The sequence below is a fragment of the Trichosurus vulpecula genome, chromosome 7 (assembly GCF_011100635.1).
Source record: "Trichosurus vulpecula isolate mTriVul1 chromosome 7, mTriVul1.pri, whole genome shotgun sequence".
In the NCBI taxonomy this organism is placed as follows: Eukaryota; Metazoa; Chordata; class Mammalia; order Diprotodontia; family Phalangeridae; genus Trichosurus; species Trichosurus vulpecula.
The window spans coordinates 85,303,456-85,331,198 of NC_050579.1; the positions used below are offsets into that span (position 1 = coordinate 85,303,456).

Consider the following 27,743-nt stretch of genomic DNA (forward strand, 5'->3'; position numbering starts at 1 on the left):
CTGTCCATTGCACAAAGAGACATAGAATATTGCCAAACAATAAAACTAACACAAAGGGACACCCTGCGAAAAACCCTATACTGTCAACACCAGTGGATTCTCCTGTTGGGCAAATGCTGCTTTGATTTCAGGATTTCATATAGCTTCCTCAAATCAGAGTTTTTACTTCAGCTGGAACTAAACTTTCCCAAGACTTTTTTTTTTTCCCAAAATGAACTATTTCCCACACCATGAGTGGGGTTAAATCTGATGATTTGGGAGTCCTTAGGTGAAGCCATCCTACTAGGCAGGGCTTTCCTTTTCCTGCCCTCAGTTTCTGCATCTGTAAAATGAGGATGGTGGATTAAATGAATCTCAGAGGGCCAGCCAACTTTAATATCCTGGGATTGAGGGTGTGAAATGAAGAAAAGGCTGGGAAGACTTTTCTGTATTCCATTAATCACCAGCAATACACAGACTAGCCTGTACCAGTAATGAGGGAGTCATGCCAAAGGCAGGAAGCCAACCCGTTAAAAGCAAACAAACAACCTCCCCACTACCTGTAAAACAAAGAAAATCCCATATATAGCATACAGAGCAAAAGCTACCAAATTAAACTTTGTTGTTTTTCAGTCTTGTCTGACTCTTCATGACCCCTTTTGGGGTTTTCTTGACAGAGGTACTGGAGTGGTTTGCCATTTCCTTCTCTAGTTTCTAGGGGAAACTGAGGCAAACTTAAGTGTCTTGCCCAGGGTCACACAGCTAGTAAGTATCTGAGGCCAGATTTGAACTCCTGGAGATGAGTCTTCCTGACTTCAGGTTTGGCGCACTGTTCACTCTGCCACCTAGCTGCCCCGTGGTCATTGTCCTTTGACAAGCCTTCTCTTCTACTTTTTGGAGAAGGAAATGGCAAACCCACTCCAGTCCATGTCCACAAAGAGTTGGCCATGACTGAAAGTGAACAACAACTGGTATTCTACCCTTATCTAATCCTTAGAGCATTCCAAATCCTTTCTTTACATCTCTCGTCATTAAGAGTATAGCCATCCCCCACCCTTCAACACACACACACACACACACACACACACACACACACACACACACACACACACACACACACACACTTAAAGGAAATCTGGTCTTCTCCTTCTCTAAGAGGTGGAGGCCCTCTCCACTCCCCTCCTCCATCCTTCAAAGCTCTGAATCATCTCTCCCTCTGGTTACAAAAGAAGAAATCACCATGGCTCACTAAGGATAATCCCTTTATCTATAACTTTGATTCTCCCCTTCCTTCCAGCTTTCCTAAGATCCTGAAAAAGACAACAAAACCCCCCAACCTTCCTTTGACCCTTCGCCATCTCGCCTCTGCTCCATGTCCTCTATCTCACCATGAAGCTTCTTGAAAAATTGCTCAGACAGGAAGCTTCTATTATCTAACTACCTACTCTCTCCTTGATCCCTTGCAATTAAGGCTTCTATCTTGACCCCTCCACTAAAACTCTTCTCAAAGCAGACCACCTAATGTTCTCTTAGGCATCAAATGCTCATTCTCCTCCCCTCGGTCTCTTGGAATTCTTAGTGCTTCAGCACCTTAGGGTCAGACTTTTTCATTTTGGTCTTTACATCCCCAGCACCTAACACTACAGTACCTGGCACACAGTAGGCACTTATTTAATAAAACTGATACTTATTAAATTCAATTGAAACCCTAGGATCTTCTTTTTCCCCAGTCCTCCTCCTCTGACTTCTCTTTGATTCTCTCTTTCCTTAGCTTGTGAGGCTCTGTGCTCTCCTCCAGGTTCTCTTCTTATTTCTCTGACCATTCTTCCTCTGTTTTCATTGATAGCTCCTCGTGCTCTTCCCAGGTCCTTAATGGGGCTCAGTCCCTGAGGCCTCTCCCTGTGCATCTTCTCTCTCTACAGTCTCTCTCTTTACAATCTTATTCACTAGTCTAGCTTCAATAATGACTTATGTTGATAACTTTCTCATCTTTGTCCTCAGTCTTAACCTCTCTTCTTCGCTTCACATTCATATCTACTACCTACTGGGTACCTCCCTAGATGTCCTGCAAGTACCTCCACCTAAAACGGAGCTCATTATGTAGGAGAAAGAAATTTTAGACATCAGATGCCTAAAAATATCTGAGAGCTTTATAGATTTCATGCTCAATAAGAGTAAATAGAGTGATATAACAGCCAAGCAAATCTGATTTGAGGCTGTTTTAGAAGTGGTGTTGTGTCTGTGAATAAGGAGGTGAGAAACTGGTATTGGTTGGGCTACATCTGGAGTCTTGTCTTCAGTTCTTGGCACCACATTTTAGGAAGGACATTGATAAAGTGGAAGGCATCCAGAGGAGGACAGCCAGGTAGATGAAGGGCCTTTAGTTCAACTCTTATGAGGATCAGGTAAATAATAATATTAATAATAATTCATTATCTAAAAATAATGGATAACAACCCATGATCATGTCTCCTAAAAAAAAAACACATGTGGCTTCCCACTCAAGGAGGGAATGGAACCAAAATATCTTATATATTGATATATATCAATGACATTAAGTAACAAGACTGCAATAAAACCATTAAGCAGCTCCTTTGTCTCATGGAATCTTCCTCCAGTGAAATCGATATGTGATTGTATTATTTACTATGTTCTTATAGAGTCATCCAGAGAGTGGGGATGGCAGGGGGGAGCAATCTGCCGGAGAAGACAGGATGGAATGGGATTAAATGTGCTTGTAGAGGTGTTTGCCTTGGTAAGGAGAAGGGCTATCTCATTATACAAGAAGGGGTCAAGGAGGAGAGAGTAGCAACAGAAGGCATCTGGGTGATGTGAAATGAGGAGAAAAGAAGAGGAAGTTTGCCTCTTGTAATCCTTATCATCTTTCAAGGCTTAAGTCAGATGCTACCTCCTTCATGAAGTCTTCCCTGATTGCCCCAGCTGTTAGTGTTTTATCTTTCCTAAATGTATTGTGCTTGTTTGAGAACATGTTGTATCTCCCTAGTAGTATACCATCTAGTAGTAGTATCCAACATGGACTCTCTGTTTTTTCTTTTTCTCTCCAGTGCCTAGTACCCAACTAGCACTTAATATTTGAGCTGATCTGTTCTCCCCTGTTGTTAATAATTTCTCACTCAGATCACACAGAGCACTTTGATTTAGAAATCTCTGATGCATTTATTAAATTACTATGTATTATCCTATCCTATCCTATCCTATAATACATAATGCTATGTATTATTCTATTCCCTCTGCTATAGTGTGAGTTCTATGAAGGCAGGGATAATATCAAATACAAATGTTACTCCTAGGCCAGTGCTTTGCACAGAGCAGGCTCTTCATTAATTGTTCACTGTTTTTTGTGGCTACCATAATATTTGGTTTAGATCACCGGCTCTAGAGTCACAAAAGCTGCTTTCAGGTCCTATTGTTGACACACTGCCTGTATGACCTTGGCCAAGTAACCTCCCTAGGCTTCAGATTTCCTACTCAGTAAAATGAGAGTTGACTAACTGTTCTCTGAGATCTCTTCCAGTTGTGAATTTATGACCTTATGTGCCAACTTTGTTTCTGTCAATCAGTTATCTTGTTTTTAAAATCAAGACGAAAGAAAAACTGGTTTCTAGTGATGTACTTTGCTCCTTTAAAATATTTGTCCTAAAAGTGGAGTAACACCTCTGAAAATAATTTATGGCAAGGAGAAGGCTTGAAAAACAAAACTAAACATTCCAAGTCCTTCTCCCATTTGAATGTCAAGAAAAAGCCCAACACCCTTTGGAGTTGTTTTAGGACTAGAGACCCTATAGATAACAATCAGGAATGAGCATGGGGGTTATTTGTATATAAAGTTACAGGAACAAGACATGAAAATCATTATCTGAACTGAGGAATTTGACATCTAAAGGTAGCAGCCTCAGTCCCTGAGGAGAGCTGCTTTCATGATGTCTCCGCCTGCTTTGGCTGATCTTTCCCCATAGCCTGATTTAGTCTCGCTCTCAGCTTTAACCTAAGTCGTCTCTCCTAAGCATTTAGGATGACACAGAGTTCACCCTGCAGTAGAAAACCGAATTGGAACAGACAAGGATGATGTGGTGCGTCTGGGTAGTTCCCAGAAATCCAATTGGCTATCGACTGAAAATCAGGGCATTAGAGAATCGGAGAATGTTAGCGCTGGAAGGGACATTAAGGTTCGATTGACCCAACCTCCTCATTTTTCAAATAAGAAAACTGAAACCCAAAAAGGTTCAGTTATTTGCTTGAGGTCATAGAGCTAGTTAGTAGAGAGATCAGGATGTGTAGCATCCCTGGAGAGTGAGAAAGTGTTAATGGAGCTGCTTTGCCTACTCTTCTCAAAGAAAGCCAATCTTGACTGTGGAATTAATATGTCACACACTTAAGTGAGAGCCTTGTCAATGTGTGAATTCAGAACGTGAAGTAAGAGAAGTAGCCCCAGTGAAAAATGGTTTAACAACAGTAAATGTTTAATCTGCATCATTAACACTTTCTTAAGTCTAGACATTCAACAAATGGTTTAACAACTGGTAAATGTTTAACAACCAGCTCTCTGGGAGGGAGGAAATACTCATGATACACTTTTAAGTTAATCTACATTGTTAACATTTTCTCCATCACTTTCTTAAATCTAGACAATTAACAAAATAATCCAATTTCTGATTTGTAGAGTTTTCCAATTTGTGAAGTATGAATACTCACACAGAAAATTTAATAATTGGCTTTCACAAGCAAGCTTGAGCTATCTCCAGCACATCCCAGCATGTCCCATACCCCTACCTCAGTAATCACAGTGAGTCCTGATTTACTGGGGTTCTTTTTTTTGGAGTCAATCAGGGTTAAGTGACTTGCCCAGGGTCACACGGTGAGTGTTTAAGTACATATAGTGTCTAGTAAGTGTCTGAGGCTACATTTGAACTCAGGTCCTCCTGACTCCAAGCCGGGCACTCTATCCACTGCACCACCTAGCTGCCTTGAGTCCAGACTTATCTTAATTGAACTAATCAACCAAAAGTAGGAACTAGTTGTACAGAGATCTTAGACGTATCTATTGAGTCAATCAATCAAAGGCATTTTGACTAAGCATTTTAAAAAAGTCCTTGATCAATTTAGGAGTGAAGGATTTTTTAGGAATTCTAGGAATATTTTAGGAATTCAGATAAGTGAAATGACACAAGAAGTGTTAAGATTGGCTGAAGAAATTCAGTCACATGCTGTGAGTTATGTAGGAAACAGCTAATCAATTTGGAACCGGGGTATTTGGGTGTCTAGAGTTGAAGATGTGATCGCTTCTCCATCCAAACTCCTGAAAGGCAATCTTTTAGGGGATGGGGGGAACAGGTGAGCCGATCTCATCCTTTGAGCAAAGAAAGACCTCGTGGACTTCAGAGGGTCGGGACTTGGACATACAATTGTCCTTACAGCATCCCTGGGACAGTAGTAGCTGGCCACAGTCTCTACATCAGAAACCAAGGCTACATTAGACACACTGAGGAAAGGCAGCTTCAAGACTTTATAAGGAGCCTAACAGAAAGCTGCATTTTTCATTAATTTCATTAATATTCTTCCGGGGTGGGGGGCAGGGATAGAACTTACAGCAGCTAGAAGCTGGGAGTTAGTCCTTTACCCCTTGTATTTTCTAAGCTTGAGCTCACTTTCTCTTCGACTCTGTATGTACTGATGAGAGAACAGACTTTGAATGTTTAGAGGCAGGGAATCTATGGCCTTGAGGCCACATGTGGTTCAAATATTGCCTCAGACACTTAATAGCTGTGTGACTCTGGGCAAGTCAATTAACCTCTGTCTACCTCAATTTCTGAATTTGTAAAATGAGGATAAAAATAACACTTATTTCCCAGGGTTGTTGTGAGAATAAATAAGATAATATTTGTAAAGTACATTGCAAACCTTAAGGCACTTTCTAAATGCTTGTTATTATTATGAGTGAAGATTCCTAAACAATTGTGTTCAGAGCACTTCAACCTTCAGGTATGTAAAGCACACAGAGTCAAATGGAATTCAGGATCACAGATTTAGAGCTAGAAGGTAGTGTAGGGGCTATTGAGCCCAATTCCTTCATTTAACAGATGGGGAAACTGAGACTAGGTAGCCCACAATTCAAGCTCAGGTCTTCATGACACCATTTCCATCACTACCTACTACACCACGCAGCTGCCTCTGACATGGCATCTCTCCTGTCTGGAGAATGGCTTTTATAACCGAGTTTTACAACATTCTTTCGTCCACCTAAGAGCCAGCTTTCCTTTGATATTATGTCTCTTATATTAACATTAATTGCATTCCTGAATATTAGGTATCATGCTTTCCCTCCTGATTCATTGATAAACTTTTTTTTTTTAGGAATAAAATGCTGAAAGCTGGAATTTTCTTTCTGAAGAGAAATCAAATATTTTGACATTTATTAGATCCATAAAAAGTTGCTAAAAAAAATAAACAGTGTTTTGAGTTCATAAGAACCATATGTTCCAGTGTTTATAAAAATGAGTTGTGACTAAATGCTGAAAAAACATTGCCCCAACGTAGCATTCTTATGCGGATTTTTCTTTTAACTCCTTTGCCTCCTCAATGGAAAGCACCTTGAACACATGGGGTCATGGCATCAATGGGGTACTTCATGTAGGCGTTCCATGTAAACTGGTATTTCCTTCTCTATGTTTCTTCTGTTCCCTCCAATCTGTGTGAGCCTCATTTATACTTGAGATTGTATTGGGTGATACACAGAGCCAGGTCACCCTAGATAGATGGTAGTCTTGGTGCTGGTATTGATTCTGGATAATTTGACTTTTCTGGACGTCATCTCCATCATGAGTGAAGGGAGAAGTGTGTGTGTGTGTGTGTGTGTGTGTGTCTGTCTGTCCGTGTCTGCGTATCTGTGTCTGTATGTGTCTGCGTGTGTCTACATATGTCTGTGTGTGTGTCTATATGTGTGTGTCTGTCCATGTCTGTGTATCTGTGTCTGTATGTGTCTTCGTGTGTGTGTGTGTGTGTGTGTGTGTGTGTCTGTGTGTGTGTGTGTCTGTGTGTGTGTGTGTCTGTGCGTGTGTGTCTGTGTGTGTGACCTTGAGCACACTCTCTGGTGATGGAGGGTTTAAATGGCTAAGTCTTAGAAGGAATTTTCTCAGCATTTGACAGATCCAGGAACCTTCTTCCCTATCTAGGCCTACAGGTAGTTACCGACAGTTTAAAGCACTAACTTGTAATAAACTTTGCTAAATAAAGCAACTTGTAAACAGGTAGGCGTGCTGGGTAAGTAGAAAGCAAAGCAGCTGATTTAACTAAGTGCTGGGTCTAAAAAAAAGTCCCTTTTCTGGGAATCTCTATCTCTATCAACCTCCTACATTAAAATATTATGGCAGCTTGGTAACTAGTACACTTTGGGTTGCAGCTCCTAGCATGGCTCAAGAAAAGGGTTTCCTTAACAATTTTTTGGTAAGTCATAGAGCCCTTTGGCAGGCTGGTGAAGCCTATGCACTCCATACCCAGAATTATTTTATGTGCATAAAATAAAATATATTATGATTATGAAGGAAAACAAATTCGGTCATTTATTAAGTTAATTAAGTATTTATTAAATTATAGCATTTATTAAATGCCTACTATGTACTAGAGCCTGTGCTAAACATTGGGGATACAAAGAAAAGCAAAAGACAGTCTTTTCCCTCAATGGGAAAGATTGAATCTAATGGCAAAGACTGAAATAAAGATATTGAAATAAAAATCTGATCTTTTCCTCTGTAAGTGCATGGGCCCCTTGAAATGTATCATGGGGATCCACGAACCAGAGGTTAAGAACCTCTGATCAACAGCCTCTAGAGTTTCCCCTGAGCAGACTAGGGCAAATCCAAGGAGATTGAAAATTGGTCTGGATAACTGAGAGTGGCCAGGAGTTGAGTAAATATCCCAGCAGAGCCAATCACTAACTCCAATGGGGATTTTTCTACTTATTTCTCAAGATTATGTAGAATTCTAAGACCAAACAAAGTAAAGAATCCCAAAGTTATTTGGAGTTAGATTGACTTCCTTGGAATTATCTAAGACCTCTGCACCCATCACCCCCCTGCTGTAGGCCCAAAGTTAGCTGATGAGGAAAATTAATATTACACTGCATCATTTAATAATCAGTATTACTCTGCAATCCATCCTATTCCCCATTTTGTCAAATCCCATTTCTCAGTTTAACTTAAAAGACAGTGTCTCCCGGTCTGAACTGAAAGTGTGGTTGAATAATGTGACGACTCCTCCCCCCAGTTTGCTAGCCAAGCAGTTTAAAGTGGGACCATTGCTTTGTTTACCTATAAACAAAGGATTGGCTAAGCTGGGGCTGAGCCCCTCCCCTGGGTGGGTTCTCCTGTCCTTGCCTCTTCACATCAAAGTTAGGGGTGATTTGGTTTCCTAGGAGAAAGCTGAGGTAGGGGTGGGGTGGGCATAATGATTGGGGTGGTTCTGATTTTCTGGCCAAGATTACTAGAGCTAGCAGAGACCCGTAAAGCAATTAGCATTTCTTAATTGTCAGAGAGAGGCTTGACTAGCCATACCTGAAGGCCAACCCCCTTTCCCCAGCTGTAAGGCTTTTCAGCTACCCCAACCTCTCCTTGTACCCTTTTGGGTTTCAATAGAGTCTCAATAAAAATTGTCTTTTCAGTCCCATTGTGTTTGCTGACCCAAGTGAGGGGGCACAGTCTGACCCGTCCTGTATGTGTTACTGTTAATAAACTGTTATGCTGCTCTACAGAAAATGTTGCCTGTCTGCCCTCAGTGTCATTTTACTGACGGCACTTATATTATCACTTAACTAGCTTCATGACCTTGAATTGTGTGACCCTGAGCATCTAACCTCTCTTGCCCTTGGATTTATCTGTAAAATGAAGAGTTTGCACTAGATGGTCACAAAAATGCCAGAGTTCTATAATATGCCATTTAATCTCTAACAACAACGTGTGTGTAACCTATTTCACAAGAGCGTGTTCACAAGAAAGTGTTTGCCAAACCCTAAAACAATCCATAGATGGGAGCTGTTCTTACTAATAGTTTGCAGGGATGCCTCCTAGTGCTATTTAAGTTTTCCAAACAAGGCCCATTTCTAATCTTTTGTAAGACTGTACCAATCTCTCTCTCTTTTTTTAACGTTATCTTATTTTTAATTTTCCTCCAAGCCAACAATTATTTTTTCTCCATCCCACCCCTACCTCACCGCTGGAAAAGAAAAAAGAAAAACAAAATCCTTGCAACAAATATGCATAGCCAAGCAAAATAAATGACTTATGTCCAAAAATGTCTGTCTCATTTTGTGACTTGAATCTCTCACTTCTATATCAGGAAATGGGTAGCCTGCTTCTTCATTGGTCCTTGGGAATTGTGGGTGGTCATCACACTGATCAGAGTCTTTCAAAGTAGTTTGTTATTGTATAAATTATTCCCCTGCTTCTTTTCACTTCACTCAGTATCAGTTCTGGTCCTGGGTTTCATCATTTCTTATGGCACAATAGTATTCTAATAAAGCCATATGCCGTAATTTGCTCAGCCATCCCCCAACTGATGGCTACCTCTTTAGTTTCCAGTTCTTCACCACAACAAAAGTAGTTTTCGTAAATATTTTTGTACATATAGGTCCTTTCCTTCTTTCTTTGATTCCTTTGGAGATAGAGACCTAATAGTGATATTGCTGGGTGAAAATACATACAGAGTTTTTTAACTTTGGAGGCAGACTGAACTGTACTTCATAAAGCAGGTGACAAAGGGATATTGGTAGAGGATCCAAAGACTCTTTTTTTTACAACTTTTTGAGAAGAAAAAAAAGATTATTTCCATCCTGCCTCATTCCTCTAATATTATAAAGTGTGAAAACGGGCACACCACTAGGGGCAAAGGACAGACCATTTAATATCTGTATAGTAACAAGCTTTGGGAAAAACCCAAAACTCTTGCATTAGTGCTGAATCCTGAAAATATTTGGAAAACATGGAGCTCCATTTGGGAAACAGACAACATTCATTTGAGTTTATGAATAGTAAACGCCGCTCTGAAGGGTTGGCTTGTTCAGTTTGCTGCTGCGTGTAGTGTTGGAAGTTCAGCAAAGACTTTATGTGAGTACTTCTGAGCCACCTGGCTCAGAAAGGAATTGGCTCTATAGGCCAAACAGCCAACAAAAGAGCATTGTTCAGCCAGCTGCACAAGGTAAAAACATAGAGTGATTGAGTCAGGTCTCAAGGTCTGTGGACTACATTTCCAGATAGCTAATTGGCATCATTAACTGACTGAAAATGAGGCCATGGATTCCCATTCACTTAAAGTGATTTGGGCTAATCAATTTAACAAGATCAAATCTATTTATGAACACACTGAGAAAAAAACATGTTCTCATAAAGTTCAGTGAGATGAAACTAGATCATGCTGGAACTCATTCATTCATCCTTTCCTTCCTTCCCTCCCTCCCTCCTTTCTTCTTTCCTTCTTTCCCTCACTCCCTCTCTCCCTCCCTCCTTCCTTCCTTCCCTCCCTCCCTCCCTCCTTCCTTCCTTCCTTCCTTCCTTTCTTTCTCTTTCCACTAGCTTCTAAAGGAAGCTCCTTAGCAGTATGTAATGCATCTTACTCATCTTTGTGACCCTGCAATGCCTTCTACAATGGCTTTCATAAAATATTTGTTGAACTGAACTGTCTACAAGTTCAATTCTCCCCTTCTTAAAAATACTTTGAATATATCAAGCCATTCCCTCTAGCTATGCTCTCTCTCTCTCTCTCTCTCTCTGTCTCTCTGTCTCGCTGTCTCTCTCTCTCTCTCTGTCTCTCTCTCTCTCTCTCTCTCTCTCTCTCTCTCTCTCTCTCTCTGTCTCTCTGTCTCGCTCTCTCTCTCTCTCTCTCTCTCTCTCTCTCCCTTTCCTTTCTTTCTGGGGTCAACCTTCTTGAAAATGTATTCTACACTTACTCCTTAATCCATCGCAATCTAGTTTCTGCTCCCACCACTATAACAAAACTATTCTCTCAAAGGTTATCAGTGACCTCTATACTAGAAAATCTAATGTTCTTTTCTCAATACCACCTCTTAATTTCTATAACATTTCATTATGGTGGCAATCCTCTCCTTAAAACTCTCCAGTCTTGGCCAAGACTAGTGGCTATCAATATGTATGCAGTGAACTCCTGAGAGAGGGCAGGACGCAGAAATTTTGCAATGGGTTCATGAATCAACATGTAAAACCACAAGTGAGGAATTATAAACTACAAATAATGTCACAATATATGTCTAGCTATTTTCCAAATTTTTCAAATATATGCTTCTGAGATTAATAAATCAGGTTCATTTAAAAATATTCTTATTCATAGTAGCTTTTTGTCATTAAACTTTGATTCATTTAACAGATGCTAATCTACAAATTAGCAAGCATTTATTAAGGATCAACTGTGTGCCAGGCACAGGAGATGCAAATGCAAGAATGAAAAGATCTTTACTCTTAAGGAACTTACAGGAGCAGCTAAGTGGCTGAGAGGATAAGAGTGCTGAACCTGGAGTCAGGAAGACATGAGATAAAAACCCAGCCTCAGACACTTTCTGGCTGTGTGACCCTGAGCATCACCTAACCTCAATTTTCACATCTGTAAAATGGGGATCAGAATAGCACCTTCCTCCCAGGATTGTTGTGAGGATCAAATGAGATAATTGTAAAATGTCTGGCTCGTAGTAAGCTCTTTTTAAATGTTAGTTATTATTATTATTATATTTTATGTTATGCTATGCTGTATTATATCATATTATATTAGTCAGACAACAAATATGTATATATTTGTGTGTGCGTATGCAGCATCAATATAAGGAGCATAAATACAGGGTAGTTAGAGAAGAAACTAGCAGTTGGGAGTATCAGAAAAGGCTTCATGTACAAGGTCATGACTGGAGTGTGTCTTGAAGGAAAAGAGGGACTCTATGAGGGGGAGATGAGGAGGGAGTCCATTGCAAGCAGTGGGGCAGCTAGTACAAAGACCTGGAGACTGAAGACGGAGTGTTGTATGTAAGGAACAGAGAAAAGGCCAGTTTGACTGGATCTCAAAGAGTGAGAGTAATTTACAAGGAGGCTGGAAAACCACAGCCATGGAGAGCAAGCAGAAAGCAATTAAGAGGCTGATGAAGTAATCTAGGTGAGAGGTGGTGGGCCTGGGCAGCTGTATGAGTAGAAACAAGGGATTAGAGGCAAGAAATGTTATCAAAGTTGCAAGATTTGTCAACTGATTTGATATATGAGGGTGCGGTAGAGAGTCAAGGATAAGGTTAAAATGATGAATGATAGAGACTTAAAGAATGACAGAAATGGAAAAATTTGGGGAGTTCTGTTTTTGGAGTTGAGATGCCTCTGAGTTTAAGATGTCTCCAGGACATCCTTTTTGAAACGTCCAATAGATATTTGATGATGTGGGGATAAAGCTTGGGGAGAGACTGATGTAGGATACATAGAGGTGATAATTAAATGCATAGGAATGGATGAGGTCACTAAGAGAGAGAAGAGCCAGGTGTCTAGAACAGATCCTTGGCATGCATCGTCTGTTAGGGTGTGTGATCTGGATGACAAACTAGCAAAAGAGAATGGGAAGGATCAGCCAGACAGTTAGGAGGAGAATCAAGAGAGAGTAATGTTATAAAAACCCAGAGAGGAGAGATTGTCCAGAAGGAGACATGCTAAATGCGACAGCTAGGTTGAAAAGGATGAAGACTGAGAAAAGATCATGAGATGTGTCAATCAAGAGATCACTGGTAACTTTGGAGAAAGAAGTTTCAGTGGAGTGATGAAGTCAGGAAAAAGGGCTCATGAGTGACTGAATAGAGAGGAAATACATTCAATAAAATAGGCAACGTTTTCTAGAAATTTGGCTAAGAAAGGGAGGAGAATATAGGATGACAATAGAATACAGGGGGTAGTAATGTGTAGTGAACAGTACCACAGGGAGGGAGGAGTCCCCTCCAAATTTTTTTAATAAGTTAATTAATTTATTTTTAGTTTTCAACATTGACTTTCATAAGTTTTGAATTTTCTCCCTCTCCCTCCCCCCTCCCTCCCAAAGACAGCATGCAATCCGATATAGGTTCTACACATACATTCCTATTAAACATTTTCACATTAGTCATGTTATATAGAAGAAATAGGACTAATGGGAGTAACCATGAGAAGAAAAAAATATAAGACCAAACAAAAGAAAAAAAAAGCAAATAGTCTGCATCGATCTGTATTCAGACTCCATATTTCTTTTTCTGGATGTGGATGACATTTTCTATTATGAGTCTCTTGGAATTGTTTTAGGTCCTTGTATTGCTGAGAGGAGCTAAGTCTATCAAAGTCGATCATCACACACTGTGGCTGTTACTGTGTACGATGTTCTCCTGATTCTGCTCACTTCACTCAGCATCAGTTCATATAAATTTTTCCAGGTTTTTCTGAAGTCCACCTGCTCATCATTTCCTATAGCACCATAGTATTCCATTACATTCATACACCACAACTTGTTCATCCATTCCCTAATTGATGGGCATCCCCTCAATTTCCAGTGTGTGGCCACCACAAAAAGAGGTGCTATAAATATTTTTGTACATGTGGGTCCTTTTCCCTAGGAGTCCGGAAAAAATTAACATTGAGGTGTTATACTAAGAGAGGTTAGGGACCAATGACCTAGACTTCATTATTCTAGATCTCTTCCTACTAATATGTTATCCCCTTCTTCCCACCTCCAATATTCAGGCATTCCCTAAGGTTTTGTCCTTGGAATTCTTTCTGTTTTCTCTACACTCTCTGACAATCTCACCTAGCCCAGTGACTTGAGACAAATTTTTATGAAAATGACTACAAATCTTTATTTCTAGCCTCATTTCTCTCCAGAGTACAACTAACACATTTCCATCTCACCTGAATGTTTCACTAGTAGCTCAAAGTTATGTCCAAAATTGAAATTAAAAAACAATTTAAACTTTAAATTTTATTTATTTTGTTGAAAAACCATAAACTGGTTGGGTGGATGGGCTCCCTGGCTGTGGGCATCTAAGTACCCTCAACACTGACTGAATCACCTTGGGAGCAGAGGAGGGGACAATGGCAACACACTCTTTCCTTTTCCATCGCATCCTCTCTTCCCATACTCCCTCACCCTCAGTCTGCTCCTCCTGACTTCTCTATTTTGGGTAATGGCACTGGCAGTCTCCCAGTCACCCGGGGTCAAAATCTTGGAATCTTCCTACCCCACCCAACTAATTAGTCACCAAGACATTCTTCTGAAATTTCTATTGAATCTACCCCCATTTTCTACATTCCCACAGAGATCACACCTTCAGGTCCCCATGCCTGGAATGTACCCTCTCCTCACTTCTTCCCCACAAAATCCCTTACTTTTTTTAAGAGACAACCAAAACATGACCTTCCTGATCTTTCCTGTCTTCCTAGAGCCCTCTATCCCAAACAACCACTTTGTTTGTATTTTGCATATACTTATGTACAGACTTGTCTCACCAGTGGGAGTTCACTGAGAGGAGAGACTGTTTTGCCTAGAACAGCATAGTGCCAGGCACATTTTTGTTGTTCAGTTGTTTTCAGTATCATCTGACACTTTGCTACCCCATTTACGGTTTTCTTGGCAAAGATAGTGGGGTAGTTGGCCATTTTCTTCTCCAGTTCATTTAGGAAAGAAGGAAATTGGGACAAACAGGGATAAGTGACTTGCCCAGGGTCACACAGCTAGTTGGAAAAGGAGTCTTCCTGACTCTAGGCCCGGCATTCTATCCACTGTGTCACCTAGCTGCCAGGCACAGAGTGAATATTTACTGAATGCTTGTTGATTGATTGATTATCCTTAGTTAAGGATTTCATTACCTCTCACCCCACAACTAGCCTTCTCACTAGTCTCTTTGCTTACAATATGATTTCATATTCCACTGCCAAATCAATCTTCCTAAAAGCCCAGTCCTCATGCTACTTCCCAGTTCAATGCTTTCCAAAACTTGCCAAATGACAGGTGAATCCTTTTCAATGGCATTCGTGGCATCACAGAAGGTGAGTGTTGGATGGATCATTGGAAGTCAACTAGTTCGACATATGCTTTCCCAAAGGAGTCTTTCTTCCACATACTGGACAACAGTTTTTCTGCTTTTGCTTGAAGACCTTTATTAGGGAAGAACACCCCACCTTCTAAGGCAGCTCCTTCTACTTTTGCATAGCTCTTACATGTTAGGAAGTTTTTCTTCTTTTTCTCTTTCCTTCCTTCCTTCCTTCCTTCCTTTTTTTTTCTCTTTCTCTCTCTGTTTCTTTCTTTCTTCCTTCCTTTTTTTTTCTAGACCTGATTTCACTGATGTGGGGAGCCCCTGGTTAGAAAAGTACTTCTGCAGACATATGCCAGCAAGTATTTTGCAACTTAGAGTCTTTGAAAGTTGCCTTGGATGCCAAAAGGTTAAGTGACTTGCCCCAGGATTACACAGTCAATAAGAGTCAGAGACATCTGAACATTGAAGGACATTCTTTTCCAAGTCCAGTACTCTACTCTGTCATACTGCTTTAATTTGTCTTTTTGCAACGTATGCCCACAGTTATGTGTTCTACCCTCTGGGGCCACACAGAACAAGCCTAATCCATCTTTTATATAATGGTACTTCAAATACAAGGAGACACAGATATCCATCATACCCCGATGAATCTTGTCTTATTCAGACTAATTGGAAACTGAGATTCTCAGGTACTTTCAATTGATTTTCATATGGATCTTCACCAGCTTGGTTGACCTTTTCTAGACATCCCCCAGCTTATCAATATCCTTCCTGAATATGGTACCCAGATATGGTCTGACCAAAGCAGAGTAACTGCAGAACCATCATGTCCTCATTCCTGGGAACTGTGCCTTTCTTTATGTAGCCCCAGAGCAAATTAGCTTTTTTGGCTTCCATATCATATTATTGACTCACATTGGAGTCTGCAGTATGTCAAAACACCCAGATCTTTTTCAGTTAAACTGCTATGTGACTATGACATCCTGTCTAAACATGCCTCCTCCATCATATGCTTGTGAAGTTAGGATTTTGAACCCAAGTTTTAAGACTTTACAGGATTTCCTATTAAATTTTATCTTATTGGATATAACCATGTGTTCCATCCCATTAAGATCTTTTTGGATCCTAATTCTGTCATCCAGTTTGTAAGTTATACCTCCCAGATTTGGGCCAATTGTAAAATGATACAAGTTATTGGTTGCAATGTTAAAGAACATAGGGCTGAGCAAAGATCTCTGGGACTTTCCACTATGATGCATTATATTTTTATTTATTTTGTTAAACATTTGCCAGTTGCATTTTAATCTAGTTCAGGCTATACCTGAGAACCCCACTTGCTGCTCTAATGCATTTAAGGTGATTAGATTCATGAAACATTGATCTTTGTGCAACTTTTTACTGTTATGTAAATGCATATCTATAAATATTTGGACTCACTGCATAATGTCCAAAAATAATGATAGCTGACATTTACATGTAGGAGTATGCTAGTAAACATTTAACAATCAGCTCTCCCCACCCCTCAAAAATATGCATGACATATTTTTAAGTTTAATCTTCACAATTAACATTTCCCCCATCATTTTCTTAAGTCTAGATAATCAACAAAACAATAAATCAGGCTCTGATTTGAAGCATTTGCCAATTGGCTCTTCTAAGCTCATTTGAGGTGGCTCCATGTTTACATGAAACTCTATAAGAAATCTAATCCTGGTATCATTATTCCCATTTTATGGTTCAAAAAAACTGAGGCTGAGACAGGTTGAGTGACGTTCCTATGGTCACACAGCTAATAAACATAAGAGGCAGGATTAGAACTCACGAATGAAAGAAATGATTATTCATAACTAATGATTTGGGGAGATTCAGAGTTCCCCCTTTTTCTATTCTCATTTCAAGACCTCAGTCTCTGAAGGTTGAGCTAACCTTCTCCTCTACCCAACCCCACCCAATCTTAAAAAGAATCTCTAGTCCATTCAATCAAGCTTGGGTGGAGACAGACCCTTTTATCTAAATTGCCCAAGGCTGGAGGGGTGGTCTGGGTATAGAGACGGACTCTGTCCAAGGGTGACCTTCTCACTCTCAGCCCTTCATTGTAATATTCATTCTCCCATTAATTGTTAACCAATCAGTTTTGATCGCCACCCTGGGGAGCACAGCTCTTCCAAAAGGACATATAAACCATGAGCCTGCCGCTATGATTGTCTTTGGTTTAAGAGAGAGCTGTCCTTTTTAAATGATTTTATTAAAATGCTGACATTATTAATAAAATGATTAAATTACCCAGAAATTATGTCTCTCAACCTTTTTAATTACCACATGTCTTTCTAAGCCAAGAGTTCTTTCCACTCTGTCTTGCTGACTCTCTGAGACAAAAGAGGTATGCAACCAGCCAAATAAGTAATAACTCAATGCACTAGGTGGGGGGTCTGCTCTTACTCAAGGTCTTCAAACAGAAGCTACGTGACCATTTGTTGGGGATGCTATGGAGGAGACTCTCAGGTCGGGGCTGAACTAAATGGCTTTTAAGTTCCCTTCCAGTTCTGAGAACCTATGATTCTGTTATTTCTATTTACAAAGTCAACACTCCAGCACAATTTATTCTAAGGTCCCTGCTGCAGAGTCTGCTTTCCTGCTATATGCTATTACTTAAGCCATTCTGCATGTCACCTACCTTTCAAATTGAAATGTCTTATTGAACACAGGGTGACCAGGACGACTGCACCTCACCAGGACTGTTTCCTAACAGAAAAGAACATTAAAAACAAAAGGTAAGATGATACTAAGAATATACCTGTGGCACAATGGAAAAAAAAGAATATGTAACTAGTTCAAAATATATTAGGGGACCCACTAAAATGCAAGAGAGAAATGGGTTGAATAGACCAGAATTTTAATCTAATAGCACTGACATCTTCAAAGGAAAGGGTAAAGCTTAACTGAGGGACACACTAGGATGAGGACCATTTCCAAAAAAGGATTTATTTATTTATAGTTTTTGACATTCACTTTTATAAGACTTTGAGTTTTAAATTTTCTCCCCCTCTTTCAGCCATGCCCCAATTGATGGTCATCCTCTCAATTTCCAGTTCTTGGCCACCACAAAAAGAGCTGCTGTAAATATTTTTCTACATACTGGTCCTTTTCTCATTTTTATGATTTCTTCGAGATACAAACCTAGAAGTGGCATTGCTGGATCAAAGGGTATGCACAGTTTTATAGCCCTTTGGGCACAGTAAGGACCATTTTTTTATTTGGATGTCACCTTGACTTAAGGATAACTGATGGAATCTCATGTATTATTTTTATACAGCATTCCAAAAGTTTTTGTGAAGTTTTTAACCTATCACAGTTAGAACCAAACTGAGTTTTGGAACACTGCATCAGTAGAGAAAGAAGTTTAAAACTCTTTCAAATTTTGTTCTTTTCTTCAACAGTGGTATGGTGGGTGGAAGCATAGGCAACTTTCAATAAGAGAAGTTTTGCAGTTAACCTCCAATTAGGCCAGGAGCAAGGAAATCTACTAGGCAGAATGTGAACTGAAGCACAGACTAACAGAGAAATATTTTTGAGAAGAGTCAAACAGTTAAAAGAAATTTTAAAATGGCAATAGCGATTAGTCCAAAAGTGAACTTTTTATTTTTGTAAACAATAATTAGGAAATGCTAGAGCACTGCCTTAAAATATCTCAACTCCTAAATGTCAAATAAATTGACGAGATTTTTTTTAGAAAAAAATAAATATTTGGGATTCACCATCTGCCCACATTCCAGGGTTTTTGCTTTCCACTGTTGCAAGAAGCTCCTCCCACTCTCTTGCCACCAAAGTCCTCTGCAAATCCCTCACATCCGTCTCCTCTCCACTCCTTGCCAGAAACCTAATTCAAGCCCTTGCCATCTCTCATCTGAACTATTGCAACAACTTCCTTCTTGGTCTCCCTGTCTCTAGTATCTCTCCTCTCTCAAATCCATTCTTCCCATATCCAGAAGAAAGTTTTCCCAAGGTACTGGTCCAACCAGGTCGTTCCTCTGCTCCAAAACTTCAGTGGTTGCCTATGGTATAAAGTACAAATCCTTCAGCCTGGCCTCTTATGTCCTTCACAATCTGGCTCCAGCCCACCTCCATTCCAGCCTCCTCCCCATCACACATCCTTCTGTTCCAGCTAAACTGGGCCATTAGTTGTTATCTGGTCTCATTCTGCCATCTTTTACCTTGCCAGTCTTGTGCAGATCACCCATCATGCCCAAAGAGCATTCTCTCTTGATCTCTGCCTTTCAGAGTCCTCCTCTCCCTTCAAGACTAAGGGCAGGTGCTATCACTGAAATAGCACCTTCTCCAACAATGTCCCCAACCCCAGAGTGAAAACAATGCCCTCCTCAGATTCTCCAAAGAGCACTTTGTCATCATCTCTCCTTTGACCCCACATATTTTATCTTGGATCACACTCATCGATATGCATGTATCCACAAGTACTGCAACCTTAGAAAGCCAATGCTTCTCTGGGCATCAGTATCCTTATCTATATGCTCCCTGAGAGAAAGTCCTGTGTCCTTTTTGAAAATCTTTAAGTCTTCAGAATCCGGAAGTGTTTCCCACATAGTAGACATTTCTTTCTTTTTGTTTGTTTGTTTTAATTTAATTTGTTTAATATTTTTAGTTTTCAGCACTGATTTTCACAAGATTTCACAAATTTGAATTACAAATTTTCTCCCCATTTCTACCCTCCCTCCCATTCCAAGATGGCATATATTCTGGTTGCCCTGTTCCCCAGTCAGCCCTCCCTTCTGTCACCCCACTCCCCCTTGCCATCCCCTTTTCCCTTACTATCTTGTAGGGCAAGGTAAATTTCTATGTCCCATTGCCTGTATATCCTATTTCCTAGTTGCATGTAAAAACTTTTTTTTTAACATCTTCTTTTAAAACTTTAAGTTCCAAATTCTCTCCCCTTTCCCCTCCTCACCCATCCTCTCTAAGAAGGCAAGCAATTCAACATAGGCAACAAGTGTATCATTATGCAAAACCCTTCCACAATACTCATGTTGTGAAAGACTGACTATATTTTGCTCCTTCCTAACCTATCCCCCTTTATCCAATTTTTTCACTTGACCCTGTCCCTTTTCAAAAGTTTTTGCTTTTGATTACCTCCTCCCCCATCTGCCCTCCCTTCTATCATCCCCCCTTTTTAATCTTCTTCCTCCTTCTTTCCTGTGAGGTAAGATACCCAATTGAGTGTGTATGGTATTCCCTCCTCAGGTCAAATCCAATGAGAGCAAGATTCACTCATTCCTCCTCACCTGCCCGCGCTTCCCTCCCAACAGAACTGCTATTTCTTGCCAGTTTTATGTGAGATAATTTACTCCATTCTCTCTCTCCCTTTCTCCCTCTCTCAATATATTCCTCTCTCATGCCTTAATTTGATTTTATTTTTTTAGATATCATCCCTTTATATGCGACTCACCCTATTCCCTTCAGCTACCCTAATACTGAGGTCTCATGAATTATACACATCATCTTTCCATGTAGGAATGTAAACAAAACAGTTCAACTTTAGTAAGTGCCTTGTGATTTCTCTTTCTTGTTTACTTTTTCATGCTTCTCTTGATTCTTGTGTTTGAAAGTCAAATTTTCTATTCAGCTCTGGTCTTTTCACTGAGAAAGCTTGAAAGTCCTCTATTTTATTGAAAATCCATATTTTGCCTTGGAGTATGATACTCAGGTTTGCTGAGTAGGTGATTCTTGGTTTTAATCCTAGTTCCATTGACCTCCAGAATATCATATTCCAAGCCCTTCAATCCCTTAATGTAGAAGCTGCTAGATGTTGTGTTATTCTGATTGTGTTTCCACAACACTCAAATTGTTTCTGGCTGCTGGCAGGATTTTCTCCTTGATCTGGGAGTTCTGGAATTTGGCAACAATATTCCTAGGAGTTTTCTTTTTGGGATCTTTTTTAGGAGGTGATTGGTGGATTCTTTCATTTTCTGTTTTACCCTCTGGTTCTAGAATGTCAGGGCAGTTCTCCTTGATAATTTCTTGAAAGATGATATCTAGGCTCTTTTGTTGATCATGGCTTTCAGGTAGTCCAATAATTTTTAAATTATCTCCCCTGGACCTATTTTCCAGGTCAGTGGTTTTTCCAATGAGATATTTCACATTGTCTTCCACTTTTTCATTCCTTTGGTTCTGTTTTATAATGTCTTGATTCCTCATCAAGTCACTAGCTTCCATTTGCTCCATTCTAATTTTTAAGGTAGTATTTTCTTCAGTTGTCTTTTGGACCTCCTTTTCCATTTGGCTAATTCTGCCTTTCAAGGCATTCTTCTTCTCATTGGCTTTTTGGAGCTCTTGTGCCATTTGAGTTAGTCTATTTTTTAAGGTGTTGTTTTCTTCAGTATTTTCTGGGATCTCCTTTAGCAAGTCATTGACTTGTTTTTCATGGTTTTCTCGCATCCTTCTCATTTCTCTTCCCAATTTTTCCTCTACTTCTCTTACTTGCTTTTCCAACTCCTTTTTGAGCTCTTCCATGGCCTGAGACCAGTTCATGTTTTTCTTGGAGGCTTTTGATGTAGGCTCTTTGACTTTGTTGGCTTCTTCTTGCTGTATGTTTTGGTCTTCTTTGTCACCAAAGAAAGACTCCAAAGTCTGAGACTGAATCTGAGTCTGTTCTTGCTGCCTGGCCATATTCCCAGCCAACTACTTGACCCTTGAGTTTTTCGTTGGGGTATGACTGCTTGTAGAGTAGAGAGTACTTTGTTCCAAGCTTGAGGGCATGTGCTGTTGTTTTCAGAGCTATTTCTCACAGCAAGCTCTGCCACTGCAGTGCTCATCTTCCCCCAAGAACCACTGACCCGGAATGGGAGTCAGATCTTAAGCAGGCTCTGCACTCCTGCTCTGATCCGCCACTTCATTCCTCCTACCAGGTAGGCCTGGAGCCAGAAGCAACTGCAGCTGAAGTTCAGTAGCTGCACCACTCCTGCTGCCCCCAGGGTGGTGGCCGAATTGCGAACTCCTTTCACTCTGTTCCCCACTGACCTTCTCTGTTGTCTTTGGTGTTTGTGGGTTGAGAAGTCTGGTAACTGTCACAGCTCTCTGATTCAGGGTGCTAGGGCCTGTTCTGCCTAGCTCCTGGTCTGGTTGGTCTGGGCGCAGCCTATGCTGGGCTCTGCTCCCTCCGCTCCCAGCTCCGTGTGAGATAGAACCTCACCCAGTGACCATCCAGGCTGTCCTGGGCTGGAACCCTGCTTTCCTCTGCTATTTCGGAGTTCTGCAGTTCTAGAATTTGTTCAGAGCCATTTTTATAGGTGTTTGGAGGGACCTGGGGGGGAGCTCCCACAAGTCTCTGCTTTCCAGCCACCATCTTGGCTCCACCCTCCTCCACAGTAGACATTTCACAAATGTTTGCTGAATTGTTGTTGCATTCTAGGTCAGCTTAAAGGGACTAACTGAGGTTTATCTCTAGAGCTTGCTAAGCAGGCTCATCACGACTCTATAGCCCCTCTGCCAAGATAACAACAACAGACAGCAATATTTATAGGATATTTTAAGATTTGCAAAGCGCTTTACATATTGTCTCATTCGACCTTCACATCAACCCTGTGAAGTGGGTACCAGTGGATAGCGCAATGGGTCTAGAGTCAGGAAGATTTCAGTTCAAGTCCAGCCTCAGACACTGGTGACCCTGGGCAAGTCACTTAACCTCTGCTTGCTTCAATTTTCTCATATACAAAATGGGAACAATAATAAGATCCACCACCCAGGACTATTGGGAGGACCAAAGAATATAATAGCTGTAAAATACTTAATGCAGGACATGGCACACAGTAAGCACTATATAAATGTGAGCTATTCTAATTTTACAGATGGGGAAACTGAAACTGAAAGCAATCAGCTGACTTGCCCAGGGTTATATCGATAATAAGTGTTTGAGGCAGGTTTTGAACACGGCTCTTGCTGTATTAAGTCCAATGCTCTACTATGTGGAAAAAAAATTTTTTTTTCCACTTCTTTGCTGATGCCTTAAATTCCTTTAACAAGGGATTCATTTCCACATTACATAGACCATGATTTATATAATTTATTCCATAATTAGAGAAAAAGGGTTTAAAATTGAAATGCCAGGGCAATGTACTCTTGTGACAGTTTTGGGTAAAGGGTAATCAGCCAATCACTGGGTATAAATAATTAATAAAAAGACATCATCGTTTGTGACATTGGTTTTTCTGTAGGGGAAAGGGGAAGGAAGCTAGGGATGTGAAAAACAAACTTCTTGAGACTTTACAATTTTGCCTAAGGTTGGCCTTTTTGCTTCTAGATGGGACAGGGCAGACATAAATTGAGGTACATTTGTCATACAGGTGCAATATAGGTCGCTCTGTTTCATACACTTTAAGAGGATCCTTTTTTTTTAAGTTGGCTTCCTATAGAAGAGCTTCATTCCTAAGGGTTTTAATCATTGAGGTTTCACTATATAATTATAATATATTCCGGCATCGTACAAGGGCAAGGTCCTCTGAGATCACAGTGTCCCAGACACAACTATCCATGTGATTTGGGGGCAAGTTATTTTACCTCCCTCAGCACTCAGTTTCCGCATCTGTAAAACGAGAGGGATTGGACTAGATGACCTCTAAGGTTCCTTTTTAGCTCTAGAGCTGTGATCCTAAATGATTTTTCTAATAGCTACCCGACATGGGAAGAGAAGAGCAAAAACATAGAGTAATTTTTAAAGATCCCATCCTGATGTAGTTACAAGAATAGATCCCAAAATTTCTGGCTCCCAGGCTTGGACTCTTAACCACTAACCCTCTACTCCCTCCCTGTGGCATATTTTCATTTTAATGGTCTCCTGATTGTAGTAGTATTCCTTTAAAAAGATGCCAAAATGTAATCCCAGGGCTTTGGCATGAGTTACACAGGAATTCAAACCCGAAAGTGTCCAGCTGCTGTCATCAGATGCCCGGGTTTTAACAACAAAGAAAAACAAATTTAAAATGCTAAAATTCATAATATCTTACCCCAAAGCTCAAGAGACACCATATTCAGAACATTTTTTTAAAAAAGTTAAAAAAAAAAAGCTTGATTCCAAAAAGTCCCCATGGCTGTTTGGAATCTCATCCTATTTGTGACCGTTTCTATAGGATTTCAAAGAGTATTTGAAATGACTCCGGGAATGCAAGTACTTTTAAAAGCAGAACTCAAAAAAAGTTGTAAAAAAAAAGCTGTATTTTTTTATGAAATCTATCTATATAAAGAAATCCAATTGTAAATGGAATAGCAAGAATGATATAGGAATCTTTTCCTTCCTTATAATATTAGCCTCTTCACCTTAAACCAGAATTTCATTCTTTCTCTATTCAAATTAGTGACTTCCCTATAGTATCTTGTCTCTTCATACTAATTTTCAAACTCTCATTATCAATGGGATCTTTCTGTCCTGAACAAAAATTAATCAACCCATATTGGTTCTCAAGAAATAAGTACCTTAACCTACAAGGAAGCAAAGAAAAGATAGACAGCTTTCAACACAACGCATCATATTTAATGTAATAGGCTTTCTTGAAATGGAAATTTATTGCTATATATTTTGAATCCTCTCTTATGTTCTGCTGTGCACATGGCATGGTTTCTTTCTTATTTTATATTTAAGTTTATAATATGTTTCTTTTTCTTTTATCATATATTTAAGTTTTAGTATTCAAGTATAAAAATTTTTTTAAAAGATTAAAAAGAAGAAATAAGTACCTTGCAGGAATAATGCAAAGAAAAAGAACCATAATAGAAAATCACTAATGAATATATATGAAAAATGTTTAAATAAAATCTTAACGAAAAAACCTACAATAATTCTCTCTCTCTCTCTCTCTGTCTCTCTCTCTCTGTCTCTCTCTCTCTCTGTCATTTTACTACGACCATCTTAGATTTAGCCCAGTGGTTCAACATTATGAAAACAATTAACATAATCATATTAAAACAAAAATAACCAAAACCATAAGTATATCAGTGAATGTAGAAAAAACACCTTTTAACAAAATACAACACACTCATTTATGCTAAAAACCCTATAAATTATAGACATAGAAGGGCCATTTTTAAAATGCTAGTATATACTAATAACAAAATGATAGCATTATTTGTAATGGGAAAACACTAGCTTTCCCAATAAAAACAGATACAAAACAAAGATTCTCATCCTCACCCCTACACACTGTTATCTGACATAGTTCTAGAAATGTTAGTGTAATTATTAAAGTCATAACATTGGTTAAAAGGAGGCAAATTTATCCCCACTGTTGAAGCAGCAAAGAGACTGAGGTGATTAGCTTCAGTAGACAAAGTAAATATACACAAATCATTATCACTTCTACATACTCAAAAATTCAAGTGGATCTATGATCTCATTGATTCCAAAGTTCTGTCTAATGATATTGATTGTGACTAATCCATGATTGCCCCTCCTGTATTACTCTTATCCGTAAGGATCCATAGGGATAGAGAGACCTTTCTTACTTTCTTCTACTATCTCAAGAGTACCAGGAGAACTCTGGCTATCCACCTGTCCTTCCTCTCCTTTACTATGTAGCCAGCCCATGTTTTCTTCCCATCATGCAGTTCCTTGATTTAATCCTGTTCTCCTTCAAAGTTCCTAACTGGTTATATGTTGCAGCCTGTTCATATCAGCAATGTGTTCCTCCACTGTCCTCTGTGTGATGTTGTTAATTGTTTGAGATTGTTGTATTCCGTGTCTTGACGCCATACATCAATACCAGTAGAATGTTAATACTAAAAACAATAGGCCTTTGATTTCCTGGGAACCTTAGGCCCATCAAAGGGGCTCTGCAGTTCCCCAAAGGCAATTCAGCAGGCTTTGGGTTCCTAATCTGTTTTCAGCCAAAGTCTTTGTCCATCTGAACTGTGCTTACAAGACATCCATACTGATGGACAAGCTCTATAGGCTTTTCATCCAAATACAATATCTACTTGGTATTTCCTATGTAGATATTCAATTCAATAAACATTTATTAAGCTCCTACTATGTACTAGGAACTGTGCTAAGTGCTGGGGATACAAAAAGAGGCAAAAGACTGTTCCTGCCCTCAAGCAATGTATCCCAAACTACTTTGATTATTATAGATCACTTTCAGGAGGCTTTAAAATATTTCAGGGCTTTTCATCTGATTTGCAGCTGTAACCTCCTGTATATGATGGCTCCCCAGTTAGAATCTGAACTCCTTGGGATCAGGGATTTTTTTTTCTCTTGCTTTTCTATTTGTATCCCTGGGGGGGGGGGGGCAGCTAGGTGGCACAATGAATAGGATCAGGAAGACTCAATTTCCTAAGTTCAAATCTGACCTCAGACACTTACTAGCTGGGTGACCCTGAGAAAGTCACTTCACCCTGTTTGCCTCAGTTTCTTCATCTGTAAAATGAGCTAGAGAAGGAAATGGCAAACCCCTCCAGTATCTTTGCCAAGAAAACCCCAAATGGAGTCACAAAGAGTCATCACAACTGAAAAGTTACTGAAAATTTGTATCCCTAGCACTTAGCATTAGCACTTTACATACAGTAAAAACTTAATAAATGCTTTTTTACCCATTTATTTATCATATCAAGGGTAAGCCAGCTTTTAAAATACACAAAGCAAATCAGAGATTCTAAACAAATTGAAGAACAGAGAACACTCTTGGAGCAAACATCTTCTGACTCGACGTAGAGGGGAAATGGGGAAGGGGAGGTGGAATTAAAAGGACTTCACCTGGTTTTTCCAGATTTCATCTCCAATCTGTCCCAGCCACACCTTTCTGAGTGGTTGGAATAGGTAGAGACACCAAGCAGGAGGAGAATCCAAGCTATCTTGGTTCCCCTAGTTTCAGTCTCTGGACTTGCCTCCTGGAATGTCTGGTGAAGCTTTTCTCTTTGTCTCTGTCTCTCTGCAAACACAAGACCACTGTTTGCCATTGTGTTCATGTTGCTATGCTCCTTCTCATCCTTTAAATATTAGGAAGTGTCCATCCTGTGCCAGATATTATGCTAAACACTGAGGCAAGTGGTAGACAAAACCCGTAGGGATATACCTCTAGACTGCAAGCCTGGACAACTGCATGCTGTGGTGGAGAGGGAGAATATAGCCTGAGAAGCTTTGGGTAGCTGATTCCCAGTAAGGCCTAACCCAAGTAGGGAGGGAGAGAGAGCTTCTTTCATGAAGTCTATGAACTGGAGGCCTTTGTAGGCACCAGCTTTTAGCAAGATGGCCAGTGACGGAAGCTATCCACACCCAGTCTCACTCACCAGCTCCCTCCTGGTGGTTAGACATGTATCTGTGGTCTGATCTCCCCAACCCTACTGTAAGTCTTGAAACCATTCAGCACTTGCTCGATAAATCCTTGTTGAATGAATGCATGATTTAATGTTGCTTTTAACATTTTAGCTTGATCAGTGGATAGAGGCATATTCATATCATCTCTTTATCCATAGTCCTTTCTTTTTCTCTCTTTACTCCTCTTGGTCTTTTAGATTCTATCTTCCCCACTCCACCTGACCCCTCCTGCTCTCATTGTCCCATTACTGATTGTTTGAACTATTTATTTCTGGATTCCAGTTTTTTTTAGACTCAATAAAACTTGAACATGTGCTGCAATTAATGGGGAAGGTCAGCTTGAGTTTTCCTTTCCCATGCAAGCAATATTAGTGTATTACTCTATCTAGCGTTTATGGAATGACTCCTGGTAAT

At 39.9% G+C, this 27,743-nt stretch overlaps 1 protein-coding gene across 1 annotated transcript in view; it reads right to left on the bottom strand.

The window, feature by feature from the left end:
* Nucleotides 1-27,743, bottom strand: part of KIF25 (kinesin family member 25) — a 126,886-nt gene that overhangs the window by 32,981 nt on the left and 66,162 nt on the right. The gene's annotated exons all lie outside the window — the stretch shown is intronic.